Genomic DNA, 16,633 nt, shown 5'->3' on the forward strand with positions numbered 1-16,633 from the left:
ATCTATATACCAATTTACATTGATCCATTTTGAGTGAATTTTTGTATGTAGTACAAGCAAGGTACCTATTCCTTCTGTAGTATGTGACTATCCAGTTGTCCCCAAACCATTTATTGAAAAATGATATTTACCCCCCATTGAATTGTCTTGGCGTGCTTGTTGACAATTTATAAATGTAAGAGTTGACTTCTGGGCTCTCAGTTGTACTCTGTTGATCTATATGTCTACCTTTATGACAGTACCATAGTATCTTGATTAATGTAGGTTAAGAGTAAGCTTCAAAATTGGAAAAGATGAGAAAAATTTTGTTCTTTTTCGAGATTGTTTTGGCTATTCTGTTTTGGCATCCCCATATGAATTTTAGGATCAGCTTGTCCATTTCTGTAAAAAAGACATTTTGGAGATTTGATAGGAATTATATTGATTATATAGATCAATTTGGGGACTACGGCCATCTTAACAAGATTAAGTCTTCATGGGATGTTTTCCTGTTTATTTAGATCTTCTCCAATTTCTTTTAACAATATTTTGTAGCTTTTAGCATACAGGCTGAACTTCTTTGGTTAAATTTATTCTTAAGTATTTTATTATTTTGATGCTACTATAAATTAAACTGATTTCTTAATTTTATTTTCAGATTGTTTGTTGCTACTTATAGGAATACAATTGATTTTTAAAGTTTGTATTCAATTTATTTAAACTTGCTCATGTATCCTGCAAACTTGGTAAACTCATTCATTAGTTCTAATAGTTCTGTAGTATACTCCTTAGAATTTTTTATATACTAGATCGATCAGTCTACAAATAGAGAGTTTTACTTCTTTCGAATCCCTTTTTAAAACTTATATTTAAAACTTCTTCTTCTTCTTCTTCTTCTTCTTTTTTTTTTTTTTTTTTTTTTTTGGCATAGTTGCTCTGGTAAGAGCCTCTAATGCAATGTTGAATAGAAATGGTAAGAAGAGTCATCCTCGTCTGATCCCTGAACTGAGGAGAAAAGCTTTCAGTCTTTGCCATTAAGTTTAACGATAGAAGTGGATTTTCTGTATACACCCTTTCACAGGTTGAGAAAGTTCCCTTCAATTCTTTGTTTGATGAGTAGATTTATCATGAAAGAGTATTGGATTTTGTCAAATGCTTTTTCTGTGGCTACTGAGTTAATCGTGTGAGTTTTGTCCTTTATTCTATTAATACGGTATTATCACATGAAATAACTTTCTTATGTTGAACCAACCTTGAATTTCTGGGATAAGTTTCACATGCTATGGTGCATGTTTTTTTCATATGTTGCTCGAGCTGGTTCGTTGGTACTTTGCTGAGGATTTTTGCATTTATATTCATAAGGGATATCGGGCTATAGTTTTCTTTTCTTATGATGTCTTTATTTGGTTTTGGTGTTAGAGTAATGCTGGCCTCATGATGCTCTCCCCTCTTCTATTTTTTGAAAGAGTTTGGGAAGGATTATTGTCAATTCTTCTGTATACATTTGGTAGAAATCAGCAGCACAGCCATACGGGACTGGGCTTTTCCTTGTGGGAAGTTTTAAAATAACCAAGTCAATCCCTTATACTTGTTATAGATCTACTCAGATACCCAATTTCTTCTTCAATCATTTTTTTTTTTAAAGATTTTATTTATTTATTCGACAGAGACAGAGACAGCCAGTGAGAGAAGGAACACAAGCAGGGGGAGTGGGAGAGGAAGAAGCAGGCTCATAGCGGAAGAGCCCGATGTGGGGCTCAATCCCAGAACACCGAGATCACGCCCTGAGCTGAAGGCAGACGCTTAACCGCTGTGCCACCCAGGCGCCCCTTCTTCAATCATTTTTAACTTCTGTCTTTCTAGGAATTTATCCATTTTGTTTAGGTTTTCTAATTAGTTGCCATGACATTGTTCACAATGTCCCCAATATAATTGTTTTTGTTTCTGTAAGGGAGGTAGCAATGTCCCTTCTTGCATTCCTTGTTCTGGTAATTTGAGTCCTCTCTGTTTCTCTTGGTCAGTCTAGCTAAAGGTGTGTCAATCGTTGATCTTTTTAAAGAACTAACTTTTGGATTGGTTGATATTGACTTTTTTTTTTCTATTTGCCATTTCACTTATTTACCGTCCAGTCTTTATTATTTCCTTATAAACTCTTTGAGTTTAGTTTGCTGTTTTTTTTTTTTGAGGTTCTTAAAGTAGATTAGGTTATCAATTTGAGATATTTCTTCTTTTTTCACGTAGACGTTTACAGCTATACATTTCTTTGTAGCCCTACGCTAGCAGCATCCCATATGTTTCGGTATTTTGTTTTTTCGCTTTTCTTCATTTCAAAGTATTTTCTAATTTCTTATATGATTTCTTCTTTCATTCATTTGTTATTTAGAAGTGTGATGCTTGATTTCCACATATTTGTGAATTTCCCAAATTTCCTTCTATTATTGATTTCTAATTTCATTCTGTTGTAGTCAGAGAATATATTATGTATGCTTGACATCTTTCAAGTATTGCTTGATGTCTAAAGTATCCCCATTGGACAATGCTCCCTGTGCCCTTGAAGAGAATATGTATTCTTCTATTGCCAGGTGGAATGTTCTGTAAGTGTCTGTTAGGTCTAGTTGATTCATAATGTTAATCAAGTTTTCTATATCCTTGATTTTCTGTATACTTGTTCTGTTATTGAACATAGATTTTTGAAGGTTTAACTATTATTGTTGGATTGTGTATTTCTCCCTTCTTTGCTTCATGTATTTTGTGCTTCCCTTGTTAAATGCATATATGCTTATTATTGTTACATCTTCTTGATGGACTGCCTGTTCTATCATTATAAAATTTCCCTCTTTGTATCGAGTGACAATTTTTAAAGTCTGTTTTGTCTGATATTAGTATAGGCACTCAGCTGTCTTTCGGTTACTGTTTTGGTATATCTCTTTTTTTTTTTTTTGCATTCTTATCTTTATGTATTTCTTTAAATCTAAAGGTATTTCTTGTAAACAGCATATCACTGGATTATATTGATTTTGTCAATTTCTCTTTTCTGACTATTTTTGTCTGCCATTTAACTATTTGTTTCCTAAATGTCTTATGTCTTGTATGTTCCTCTAGTCCTCCATTACTGCCTTTGTTTATACTGAGTGTTTTCCAGTGTACCATTTCTATTCCATTTTTGTCTCTTTTATAATTTCAGGGTTCGTTTTTTTTTTTCAACTAAAAGGTTACCCTGGGGATTACAGTTAACATTAGGTTGAATGTCTACCCAGACATTCATGTCTACCCAGAACGCAGAATCTCAGAAAATAGAGTCTTTGCAGATGCATTTTGTTAAAATGACATCAGACCGGATTGGTGTGGGCCCTAAATTCAATGACTGGTGTCTTTGTAAGAAGAGAGGACCCACAGAAACAGACACAGGGAAGAAGACCATGTAATGACAGAGCAGGGATTGAAGTGATGTAACCACAGCCAAGAAATTCCAAGAATTGTCAGAAGTCCCCAAAAGCAAAAAGAAACAAGGAAGCATTCTTCTCTAGAGTCTTCAAGGGAGTGTGGGCCTCCTGACACCTTCATTTTAGACTTCTAGACTGCAGAACTATGAGAGAATAAATTCTTATATTCTTAAGCTACTCAGCAGTAATTTGATGTGAAAACCGTAGGAAGCGAATACATCATAAGTTATAACATTCTAGTTCAGGTTAATACCATCTTAGTATCAAGAGCATCAAAAACTATGCTCCTATATATCTCTTTTCCCACCCCTTCTATTGTGCTGTTGTTTTATATAAATTATATCTTTATACATTGTATGCCTATGAACAGATTTATAATTATTGTTTTATACAATTGTCTTTTAGAGCAAAAACTTACAAGCAAAAATTGCATTTATTCTGTCTTTTATATTTACCTGCACAGTTACTTTTACTAGTGCTCTTTATTTCCTCGTGTGGATGTGATTTACTGTCTAGGTTCTTCCTCAGAAGTCCAGTCTTTCTCAAAGGTCCCCATGTGGGTATGGGGCATGACTTCGATATTCAGCCTTCTATGTAGAGCCTCAAAGTCAGCCAAAAGTAAGGGCTTGTGGCCTTCTTAGGTCTTTAAGGAGCATGCATACAGCCCTATGTGTGCACATGGACTTACAAATTCCCAATAATATATCAGAACTTTGCAAAACCCTCTATGGACATAGCTTTCTTCAGCCTTTCCTCTTACATTTTTTCATTAGACTATTGTTTGCCCCAGCTATCGTCGTGGCCTCGTGTAGCTACAAAGTTAAACTATCACTGGTTATTTCCAATAAATGCCCCTGGATAAAGGCTGTTCACATTGGGTGATATCTCATTCAGATCAAATAAAGATATGCATTTCAAGTGGAATTTGCCAGGGAGCTGCCAGATAGGTTAAATAATTACATTTCTCCGAGAGTGGGACTTTGAAATGCCTCCAAACCCATTCTGACCCCTCTCGTTGCTGCTAAGCTCCCGGTTTTCACCATAGTTATAAGCTGTTGGTTTTCAAGATTCCCATGGAGCTTCAGAGAGGAAGATGGAATTGGGGTAAGTCAAAATGCCACAAAGCTTGCTGCTCTTACCGAGATTCAGACATTTTTCTTGAATGAATGTTCCCTGGATTGTTGCAAGTCTTTGGTTAATTTCCTGAGTTCTGAAAAAAGTTTATTTTGCCTCTATTTGCCAGTATTTTCATTATTCTTATGGAGAAGAGGATATTTCATATCAGAGGTCCTTCTTCTGATATTCTCAATAATGTCAGTTTCATGTCTTGGAATCTTAAATAATGAAATAAATTTATGATCTATTAGCACATATTACATAATTTGTAAATGAAAAGATCCCTTCCTTTTCTTCTCTCTCTCCTGATGTTCTTCAGTTGTACCATTTCATCACTCGCCTGCGCCTCCACTAGAAAGAGAGAAAAGAAGAGCAAAGGATATAAAACTTACATTGATCTTTCCCTTTTCCTGGGTTGCTCTGGTAAAGAATTTCATGAAGATAGAGTTGAGTCTGATGACTAAATGAGAGATTCGAATTATCTTTATCTGTAATTTTTTATGTTGTCATCATATTTTTTAAAAAAGGATTAGAGGCATCATAAATATATCTGCTAAGATATTGTCAAAAATGGTTAACTCAATTTAACTTTCAGTTTTCAGGTAGTACAAGGGATGCAGGAAAAAGCTAAATGAGGAAGTAATCAGACAAAGGCAGGAGGTGATTGTCACAGAAATCTGGTCTGGATTTTTCAATAAGTCAGTATCATAAAAAAGGATTGTGCTAGTTTAAAAAGACACTTATAATATATAACAACCAGATGTAATCTGTGGGCTTAGATTAGATACAGCATTGGACAAACCAACTCTAAAGAACATTTTGCAGAATTGGGTATTATTGAATATGGCCTGGGTATAGGTGGGACAAAAATGTACTGAAATAGAAAATAGAAATCATTAATTGGGAAAAGTAACTCACAGAATAATACTTACAGTATAGTATCATTTGGGCAAAAAATGTGCTTAGGAAAAATCTAGAAATATAAAGACTAAAATGTTAAGTATGATTACTGTTGGATGATAGAAACTTGATATTAATATTTCTCATTTTTATCTATATTACCTATTTTCCTATATTTTACATGTACTAATTTTTAACATTTTAAAACATCTACTTCTTAGGATAGCAGGTTTATCTCATGTTCTCACATTAACAACACATATTTTATAATATTCACTTTCAAAACTTCCCACGAATATACCTACATGACGCATGACATATTTTCTCCGAAGCACTTGAGTGAGACTGACTCTTTACTCTTTATAAATCCCATTATCCTTTTGGTACTATAATCGGTATGGATTTTAAGGCAATCTTACAAATAATATCAGGCATCTTTGTTACTAGTTAAAGAATTTCACTTAATTTCTGGGCACCTGGGTGACTTAGTCAGTTAAGCATCTGCCTTCAGCTCAGGTCATGATCTCAGGGTCCTGGGATCGAGCCCGGCATCAGCATTGGGCTCCCTGCTCAGTAGGGGAGTCTGCTTCTCCCTCTGCCTTTGCCCCTTACTCCCCTCCCCATGCTTGCTCTCTCACTCTCTCAAATAAGTAAATAAATACACTTAAAAAAAAAAAAAAGAATTCACTTAAGCAATTTTGGCCTCCTTTGCCCACATCACGCAATGTTTCATTTAAAGCATGCCCCTCAGTGCCTCTCTCACATTCAACCAAAGATGCACACAGTGTGCTTTACTGTCTGCGAGCCACAGACACAACCGTCACGGCAGCTATTCTCTCTTTTTTTCTCAAGGTTTTATTTCAATTCCAGTAAGTTAACCAACAGTGTGATATTAGTTTCGGGAGTAGAATTTGGTGCTCATCACAAGTGCCCTCCTTGACACCTGTCACCCATGTAGCGCATCTCCCAGCCCCACCTCCCCGCCGGCAACCCCCAGTGTGCCGACTAGAGTAAGAGACTGTTTTCTGGTTTGCCTTTTTGTTTTCTCCCTATGTTCATCTTGCTTCTGTTCCTCGCTCCACTGTCACCTAGACTCAGTACAGCAGCCAGAACGATCCCTTGAAGAGAACTTCAGAGCCTGGAGTAAGTCGGACTCGAAGCCGTGTAATGACTCCCCGCTTCAGGTAAAAGCCAAAGTCTCACCAAAACCTTGCAGGCTCTTGATCCGCTCTCGCATTGTTGCCGGATTGCGGGGTTCTTGTCTCACGGAGTCGAAGAATGAATCTCGAGGACACAAAAGGGGGAAGGGAAGGGAAAGCTTATTAGGTGAAGGTGAGAGCAGAAAGGAAGGACGGTCTCTAGAGAGCGAGGGGTCCCCGACGGTCGCCACGAGGGCTCCCAGTGGCTGTCTTTTATTCAAAACTTGACCAGGAAGCTTGTGGCCTTGAGATTCTTGTGCCATCTTGGTTTGAGCAAGGACTACGGAGAACATCCTTCATGACGTATTTCTTTGAGGTCTGGTCATTTTCTGTGATTACCATGTAGCCGCCAAAGAAAAATCCCCCCCACATCCGAGGCCTGCGGGTCTCTTCTCTCTGGCTCACTCTGTCTTAGCTCTTCTGCCCTGCCAGGAATAGTTTCAGAGCCTCCTCAGGGGCCCCCTACCTCTCCCTGCCTATGCCTTAACCCTTTCCTTACTCACCATTGCCTCTCTCTCTGCCTCTCCTGCTATTTTCCCCACCACTCTCTCCTCCCCGGCCACACTGGCTTTCTCGCCCTTCCTTCCTTGAAGCAATTTAGCGCACTGGTCTTGGGGGCGTCTGTACTGGTCACTACCGCCCGCCTGGGACACTCTTCCCCTAGATCGCCACTCTGCTCATTTTTTCAAGTCTCTGCTCAAATGCTGTCTTCTTAAGGAGGCTTACTCTGATCTTTTTTTTAACTGCAAGGTGCCTCTCCCCCCCCCTTCCTGATTCCTCTTTCTCCTATTTTTATTTATTTTCCATAGAGTTTCCTTTCCATAGCCTATCTTTTACCAGGGATCAAGCATAACATTTCGTAAAGGTAAGAGAATCAATTCATCAGAAGACACAGTAATAAAAAAGTTTCAAAATGCCTGAAGCAAAACCTGACAGAACCGCAAACAGCAACAAACCCACAATCACAGTTGGAGATTTAAACGCCCCTCTCTCAATCACTGATAGAGCGAGTGCTGAAAGAAATCAGTAAGAAAATTTAATATCTGCATGCTACTGACCCAACGCTACAGCCCAAACTACGGAATACACATTCGGTCCAAGTGCTCATGGATTGTCATCACTGTCAGCCACATGCTGGGTCGTAAAATAAAAGTCATAATAAACTTCAAAAGTTTGAAATCTGAACACAATGGAATTCTAAATCGGTGACAACTGTGATCTATAAAATTCCCCCAATTTGGAAATTTAATGACATACTTCTAAGTAAATAAAAGAAGGAATCATAGGAGAAGTCTAAAAGTATTTTGAACTAAATGATAATGAGATAACAGCAAAATTGTGGGATGCAACTGAAGCAGTGATTTGAGGGAACTTTCTATCTCTCAATACCTATATCACAAAAGAAAAAAGACTTAAAATCAATGATCTAAGTTTCCACGATAAGAAGCCAGGAAATAAAGAGCAAGTTAGAGGCACCTGGGTGGCTCAGTCAGTTAAGCGTCAGACTTTTGCTTTTGGCTCAGGTCATGATCTCCTGGGTCCTGGGATCTGGCAAGCCCCACCCCAGTCAGGCTCCTCGCTCAGCTGGGAGTCTATTTGAAGATTCTTGCCTTCTGCCCCTCTCCCCCACTTGCATGTGCATGCATGTGCTCTCTCTCTCTCAAATAAATAATCTTTTCTAAAAAAGGGCAAAAAAAGCAAATTAAACACAAGGTAGAAACAAAGGAAATAATAAAGAGGCAAACATCAGCGTCATGTATCAAACAAGGGAGAAAATTAAGAAAGGCAAAGTTGGTTCTTTGAAAAAAATCAATAAATTCATAATCCCCTATCAAAAGTGGCAAAGAAAAGCAACAACAAAAAAGGATACAAATTACCAACATCAGCCATGAAAGATGGGCCATGGCTGCAGATCCTGTCAGCACAAGTATACTCTTTCCCAGCACAACGCTCCCCCTGCTGCTAGCTCGTCTGCCCAGGCAAGCCTGTCCCTGCTCCTACAACACATGGTCTTCCACCACTTGCAGCTGCTAAGGCAGCCCCCTCAGGAATGAGCCCCACACGTGAATTTTGGTCATAAATTCCCAACTGCGTTGCTACTCAGAATTAGCCCCACACATGAATTTTGGCCATAAATCCCCCAACTCATAACATACTTCTGAAGCCTACTAAATTATCAACGTTATATCTTCAGGGCTATAATTCTAATTTTGTAAACTGAACGTAATTGGTATTCTATGTGGCTCAGTCATTACACTGAGTTACATTCAAGGAAGCATGATTCATGAGTCAAAGAGTTTTTAGAATAAGAATTCCAAGCTTTATTTGTCTCTGCCAAAGAACATCAACAAATTCCACGATATATAAGCTATGTTAACATTTCTCAAAACATTGGGGCGCCTGCGTGGCTCAGTTGTTAAGCGTCTGCCTTTGGCTCAGGTCATGATCCCAGCGTTCCAGGATGGAGCCCCGCATCGGGCTCCCTGCTCAGCGGGAAGCCTGCTTCTCCCTCTCCCACTCCCTCTGCTTGTGTTCCCTCTCTTGCTGTGTCTCTCTTTGTCAAATAAATAAAATCTTATAAAAAAAAATTCTCAAACAACCTTTTCTGTCCTCCCCAGGTCTGTATTACTATTCCGATACTTGGGACCCCAAGGTTTTCTGAACTTTTTTCCACTCTCCAGTTCTGGTATCTTTTCTCTATGCCTTGCATGTTTACCCCATGCTACTCCAGCATCCTTGGGAGAAAACCTCCCCACTGTTTCTGCATCACAGTGGACCAGTATGGGGAAACTCTAGGAGTTGATAACTTCATGGTCCTCCCTTGAGCCCAGAGGAGTGAAACAGAGGCCTTTCAAGAATGTGATTCTTTTATACTGACTCCATCTCTCTCAAGAAATTCTGAAAATTTTCTGAAGAACAAAATTTAATACTTTCTTACTCTCTTCAGTTTGCAAAAAAGAAAGATAAAAAGCAGAAGATAATCTTGATTTTTAATTGTCCCTAGTTTTAGATACTCAAGGGTTTTTACAAGAAAAATCTAAAGAGGGAAGGAGGGACTACCAAATTTGGAAGTTTCCTAAGCATTTGTGGTAGACTAGAGTGGGCACAATTCTCCCCATTCCCAAACACACGCTCATTCACAACATGACTTTGCTACTCTTCCCATTGAGGTAGAGTCTATTTCTCCATCCCTTGAATCTGGGCTTGGACATGTTACTGCTTGGGAAAATGGGACATTAACAAATATGGCAAGCAGTGACTTGGAGTGGGCTTGCACATTGGGACTTACTCTCCTGCTGTTCTTGCTACTCCCATGTAAATACGCCTGGGCTAGCCTGATAGACGATGAGAGACATGTAGCCTCATCATCCCCATGACCCCAGCCAAAGATTGCCAACTGCCAAACATGTCAGTAAGGCTGTGTTAGATCATCTAACCTCCAGCTGACCCATCAGCTAACCACGGATGTGTGAGCCAACCAAGCCAAGTCAAGCCAGACCAGAATAGTCCAACCAACGAATCATGATCTAATTAAACATGTTTCAAGCCATGAAGTTTTGGGGTGGCATTGTTATGCAGCAAAAGCTAACTGAAACAGCATTAAAAATTATTCAATCATTGTTCATGATTAGTTCAACAGTTCAACAGGCATCTGTATGTGTGAGGCCCTCTGCTAAGCACAGGGATCCAAAGGCCACTAAGACATGGTTTCTACCTAGAAGGATCCACAAAATACACGTGTACAGATAACAGCAAATAGGTAATAGCAGTGCAGTGTGATAAATACTGAAAAGAGGTACAAGCAAAAAAAGAGGGGGGAGGGGGGGTCATAGACAAGAGTGACTCAATGAATTGGGATGGTCTGTGAAGAAACAGGTGACATCAGAATTGGATCCTCACCAATGAAGCAAAGTTTTACCAGACAAAGAAGTTGGGGGAGGGCATTCTAAACAAAGGCAAGGCATAAGTAAAGGTTGAGAGACATGAAAGTATATGATGTGTTTGGGAAATGGTGCAGAAATGTACAAGCGGATGGAATAAGAAGTGATGATTAAGGAAATATGGGTCGAATAGTGTATTTCATAATAAGTCCCAACTATTACAGAAATATCATAAAATTAAGTTAATGAGAAATCAAGTGAAAAATCGCAACAAAGTTATTACAGCATGAATTACTGCAATTATTTTACTTCCTCCCATTCTCTTTGACTTCAGACCATGTTGCAATGAATAAAGCTATTGTAGTACAAGTCTCCTCATCTACTCTGTTTATTAATAGTTTAGCTCACAGCATCAGCTTCATTCAGTTAATTAAAAAGTTTTTTTAAAGATTTATTTATTTAAGAGAGAGAGAGAGCACGTGTGCAGAGGGGCAGAGGAAGAGGGAGAAGAGAAGCAGACTTGCCGCTGGGTACGGAACCCCACTAGACTAGCATCCCACGACCCATGAGATCATGACCTGAGCCAAAATCAAGAGTCTGACACTTAACCAACTGGGCCACCCAGGCGCCCCTCATGTGGTTAATTTAATTATACTTGTTGTTTAATTTGGAGCATATACATACCTTAAGTGGCATATGTACCCCCCATCATATCAGAGGCACAGTTATTTGCAAAGCAATTTAACTTTTTTAAACAAAGAATGCAAACACTATTTTTCTAAAGTCAGCTCCTTAGAAAACAGTGGAAAATAATTGGTTTAAAGCAGTATGAAAAAACTTCTTCTCATGTAAATTTAATTGTTAATAATTGTGTTAAGGAAAAGATTATTCATGATCACGTGTATTTTACTGCAGTAAAGAACATCTCTTTAAAGTATCTGGGAAGATTGTGTGAAGAACCATTTAAAGTGAACCTCCGCCTAAAGCATTTCCTTTGCTGGGACTTCTCCATTTGTCCATGTATCCTTCATAGTTACTAGATTTTAGGAGAAGGAAGAGCAGGAGGAGAAAGATGAGGAGGAGAAGGGAAGGAAGTAGCAATTCTGTGTGCAGCCTTAGGCACGTCACAACCTTCCAGAATCAAGCCTCCGCTGTGCGTGGCCTAAGTGCTCAATAGATGCTTGTTGAATGAACACGCAGTGACAAACTCAGGTTTGATTCCTCCAAATAGAAAATGAGACACTAAATGATCATTCAAGTACCTACCAATCCAAAGATTCAAATGTTTTTCCCATAAGATAATACAAAAGAATACAAAACGTATACAATGGTTCAATTTATTAATTGAATCTTATGTAATACATCACTGTATTTGCTCTTTAAAAGGAACACAAAGTATAAAACTATAAAAAAAGATCCTGAAAATTATACAAATTGTTTTTTCAAAGCATTAAAAACAGACCTTTAAAAATGCGATTGAGATGTTCCCCAAGGAATCCTAAGAAAAGGTAAAAGGTGAAATATGAACATTGACATGGAAGCCAATTGCTCACTGTCCGAATTGCATTAAAATAAAGAAATTGTGATGAATTACAACTTTATTTCTGCTGCTGTTAGCAGTACTTCTATGATGGGATTCATGAATTTCATTAGGACGTTAACCTGAGTAAATCTGTCACATCACTAATGCTGTAAATTAATTCTAAACCATAACTTGAGCATTTCACAAACCTTGAGAACAAGGTACTTTTTGGCTTTGGCAATAACTGCAAATTACTCCCACTTTGTAATTGTGGTTAAATACATACAACATAAAACTTACTATTTTAAAGAGTACAATTCAGTGGCATTTACTACATTCACATGTTGTATAATCAACACTATCTTGTTCTAGAATATTATCACTAAAACAACACCAGTACCCATTAAGCAGTCACTTCCCACTATCCCCACCCCTCCCCGCCATCCCCTAGCAACCATTAATATGATTTCTGTCTCAACAGGATTTACTTATTCTGGATATTTCACACAAATGGAACCACAATTTGTGGCCTTTTGTATCTAGCTTCTTTCACTTGGCATATTTTTCAAGAAATACCATATCCCTTAGCATTTAAGGAAAAACCATGTATTAATGTAAATCATGGGAAAAAAGATATATTGGAATCTAAATGATATCTGAGGTAAGTGAGTGAGTCAGAGCAATTACCTTTCAGAATGCATTCAAGTTTCTAGGACTGATTGGTGCTTAAACACTGACCAAATGAATGATACAACTTTAACATTTTATATGCAGCACAAAAATCTTAAGGATTCATTTTCACTGAATTATTAACCATTCAAAGCAATTTATTTCCTATGTCAGAGTTTTTACCACCAAGCTATTGGAATGTTGTAGGGAACCAATACCATTCTCTATTTCAAATCTCTTTCTAATATGTCATAGTTTTTAGAGTTATCAACTGATATAAAAGACACCCACTTGACGTATTCATTGGGTAATTCTACTCGGAACAGATGTTATACTTATGATCATTTCCATTTCCATGGTTTCATTTCTTTTAATCAAATAACGTAGTTAAACCTGAATGCTGATACTTCAGTTTCTTAACATTACAAATTTGTGAGCTGAGACTTTAAAAGAAGCTGAATACGTTATTTAATCAAATCTAAACTTACCGAAACTAGTCAACATAAACTGATTAGAACAAGTTTTTAAAAACTCTATGTACTCCATCTAGCTTATTTTGAGCATCAGCTCAGAAAATTGAAGTCATAGCATAAAAAATCAGTAATGACAATTAATATGGAAAAGAGGATTTCAATGAAAAGAAAATTCCAGGAAGCAAAGGGCAGGATCTCCTATCTTCAACTTCAGTCGTTTGAGCAATAACACATTATTGCTACTGTTTTTATATTAGATCAATGAATAATAACGTAACAATTAATGTTACTCTTTGACTGAAAGTTCAGGACATGGAAAGCTCTCTAACTCTAGTCAGTTCCTTTGCCAAAGAACGAACCAACACGTACATCAACCTATTTATCTGTTTAAGGATCTTGTCTGAGAAAAAAAATAATTCTAGCAATATATATTAGAAAAACATAAAAATTAAACCTGATGAATTTGCTTTTCTTGGGAAAGGATAATTTGACTTGTTGAGTTGGTCAGTCTCTAGAATTAAACAGAAATGCAGTTTTATTACTTTCGAACACACAATATTACCGCCACGAGAACTAGCTATGTATTGAAGAACCATTTCCTGTCACAATACTTGCATGCAAACAGATTATAAAATGATTCAGGGGATGCTGAAAGTCTTTGGTGTTAGTGAAAAGAAACATACTTATGTTGTCAGTTTGCTTCAGAAATGCTTTTCTTCATGGTAAACAATACTCACACCAGCATGTCAAAAAGAAAAGAAAAGAAAACAGGAGGTTCGTATCAACGACTTTTTACTGTATTTCTATAGAGCACATTCACGAAGCATCTTGATAACCGATTTCTTTGTATTAATGAAAAGTCACTCCCCAAATAACACATTTGAATGTCAAGCATTCTGAATACAAAATGTCAGTTTTGAAATGTTCTAAGGTAAAAAAAAAAAAAAAAAAAAAGCATCTCAAGATGTATCTCCATTAATATATCTCAGGATGTAGTAAAATCTACTTAGCCAATTTATCGAGGTTATACATGCAAATAATGTATAAACAGTAAGTTTCTAGAATTTTAGCAATCACAGATACAAAAGAATACTTGTAAAAACTTAGCGAAAGACCTAGTTTTTGCGAAGAATTTTCAGAACACCCATACTTCGTTTATTTCTACTTTTTTCCTCTTGGTATTACCCAGTAAATTTCTTTCCAAAACACATATTAGGAATCAAGTACTGTAGGCAACAATATATTCCAAAGTAGTTTCCTTATATCTAACTGTCCCTTCTCTTTCTGCATTAGTAAAGTAGAAAAGTGAACCATGTCAGGACACATTTCTCCGAAATACCCCCAGTCATCAGTACCTCAAGGTTGAGTACCTCAGTTTTTTCATCATTAAAATAGAAACTTGAAAGGATTTATTTTTTGAACTTACTTTGATCTTTTAAATCAAAGAAAATAATTACATAAAGGTGACATTAGAAAGAAACCATCTTTCCTCTTCCCTTATTTTATTTAGAAAGAAGTTTACTAAAGTTGTCCTTACTTACACACCTCAAAACTTTTTTACTTGAAATTCAGATTTAGATCAAATCCTAACTAAACCCATCACTGAATTACATTAAATACAATGGATGAGTCGTTGATGAGTTGATTTTCTTTAGAGGGATAACTAATATTCTCTTACTTTCTAGGCCTCATGAGCATGTTAAGTAAAACTACTTAGAGCAGTAGACAACCAGCCAAACACCTATCAGTGAAATTCTTTCCATCAAAAGACTTTGTCCAGTCTACTGAGAGAATGAGGACCAATCGCTTTTTTCTACTGCAATTCTGAACATCCACATCTGGAGGTCCCAAGCACATCACCTTCTAATACGGTGTGAAACACATTTTTTAATGTTTGCATAACTATTCCTCAGAAACTTTTTTAAAATTAATAAATCCTATGTCTTCTTAGGTTGGGATGCAACATATGAAGAAACCTATTTTGCTTCTAAATGCCAGAAACTACATTTAGATTGCTATAGGTTAACAATGTTATCAGTATAGTAATTTGAGCTACCATATTTTCAAGGGATATGGAAGTTTTGTTGAAAACCTTCATTATTTTCAAAGTTGCTAAGCTCCCAACATCCATTGTCAGAGGACAGTTAATAGTAGCAACTACTTTGGTGGGATATATAGCACAGGGTCAAAGATGATTCTATACTTCTGATAAACCAGAAACTCAACTTTAATATCTCCTAATGATAGGGCCAAAAGGATTCCTACAAATATACTTGTAGGATTTAACCCAGTATTTGTCTACTTCTAATCTTTTTATCCTAGAAATCTAATATGTTCACATGACTCTACAACCATTGAACAAGAGTGAGATGAATGATGTCTAGCCTAAAGGTTAATGCTAATGAACTATAAGTTGCACTGCAATTTACTCTGAACAGAAGAAACACAAGTGAAATACTGGTAATAACAGACAATTTTAAATACTAGCAAATACTAGTTTTTAAAAAAATGTCCAACCACCATGGTATCCAATGTATTTTGTCATATAGCTATAAGACTTGAGACAACATACATCATTTAACTTAACCATTAATAACAAATTACCATTACTCTTAATTTTGGATTATACATGTGTGTATATACACAAACATACCCACTCCAATATCACATCACTGAGAACAGCTGGTGTGTCCCAGGCTCTTCAGTTCTCATACTATGCATCAGAATCCCCTGAAGGCCTTTGTTAAAGCAGATTGCTGGTTTCCACCCCAGAGTTTCTGGTTAAGTCTACAGAGAGACCCAAGAATCTGCATTTCTAACAAATTCTCAGGTGATGCTGATGCTACTGGTTCAGGGACCACATCTTGGGAACCTCTACTGTTAAGTGAACTGTAAGTCTCAAAGGCAATTATAGAGAGAGGGAAAGGGGCGGGGGGAGATAATTATATAAAAGGTTACACTGTAGTTATTAATGAAAAGAGAGGGAGAGACAGAGATTGAGAGAGGGAGAGCGCGAGCAAGTAAGAGAGGAAAAGACGTGCAGTTCTGGAGAAGGAGGCAGCAGATAAAAGTGAATACAGGTATTTTCTTCCATCCTGATACTTGCCCTTTATCTTGCTGGTTAGAAAAAACTAAGAAATCAACAAAGACTTCTCAAATGACAATGGATTTAACTGACATACAAACCTCTTCACGCTTAAAAGGCTACCTAGATTGTTCCCATTACAAGTTTTAGAAAAACAATATTGCCCAAAACTCTTCAGCCTTTCAATACCCCTAGATGGGACTACTTTCAGGAAGACACGGAAGGGTCACAGAACGTTAACCAATGAGTTTTCCGTATTAAAAAAAAAAAAGACTGCTCACCAGTAAGACATAGGTGAGCAATGGTAATCAACAAACATCTCCTACAACATGCAGAAAATCTACACTTAGAAACACTGCTTGGAAT

At 37.1% G+C, this 16,633-nt stretch overlaps 1 long non-coding RNA gene across 1 annotated transcript; it reads right to left on the reverse strand.

Moving 5' to 3' along the window:
- Positions 1-2,898: 2,898 nt before the first annotated feature.
- LOC148109288 (uncharacterized) lies at positions 2,899-7,170 on the reverse strand. The gene is made up of 2 exons (XR_015726137.1): positions 6,642-7,170; positions 2,899-4,889 (listed from the first exon to the last, which is right to left on the reverse strand). It is a non-coding gene; the product is annotated as an uncharacterized LOC148109288 (long non-coding RNA).
- Positions 7,171-16,633: the final 9,463 nt, after the last annotated feature.

The sequence above is a fragment of the Ursus americanus genome, chromosome 11 (assembly GCF_024610735.1).
Source record: "Ursus americanus isolate L20-20 chromosome 11, mUrsAme1.1.p, whole genome shotgun sequence".
NCBI lineage: Eukaryota > Metazoa > Chordata > Mammalia > Carnivora > Ursidae > Ursus > Ursus americanus.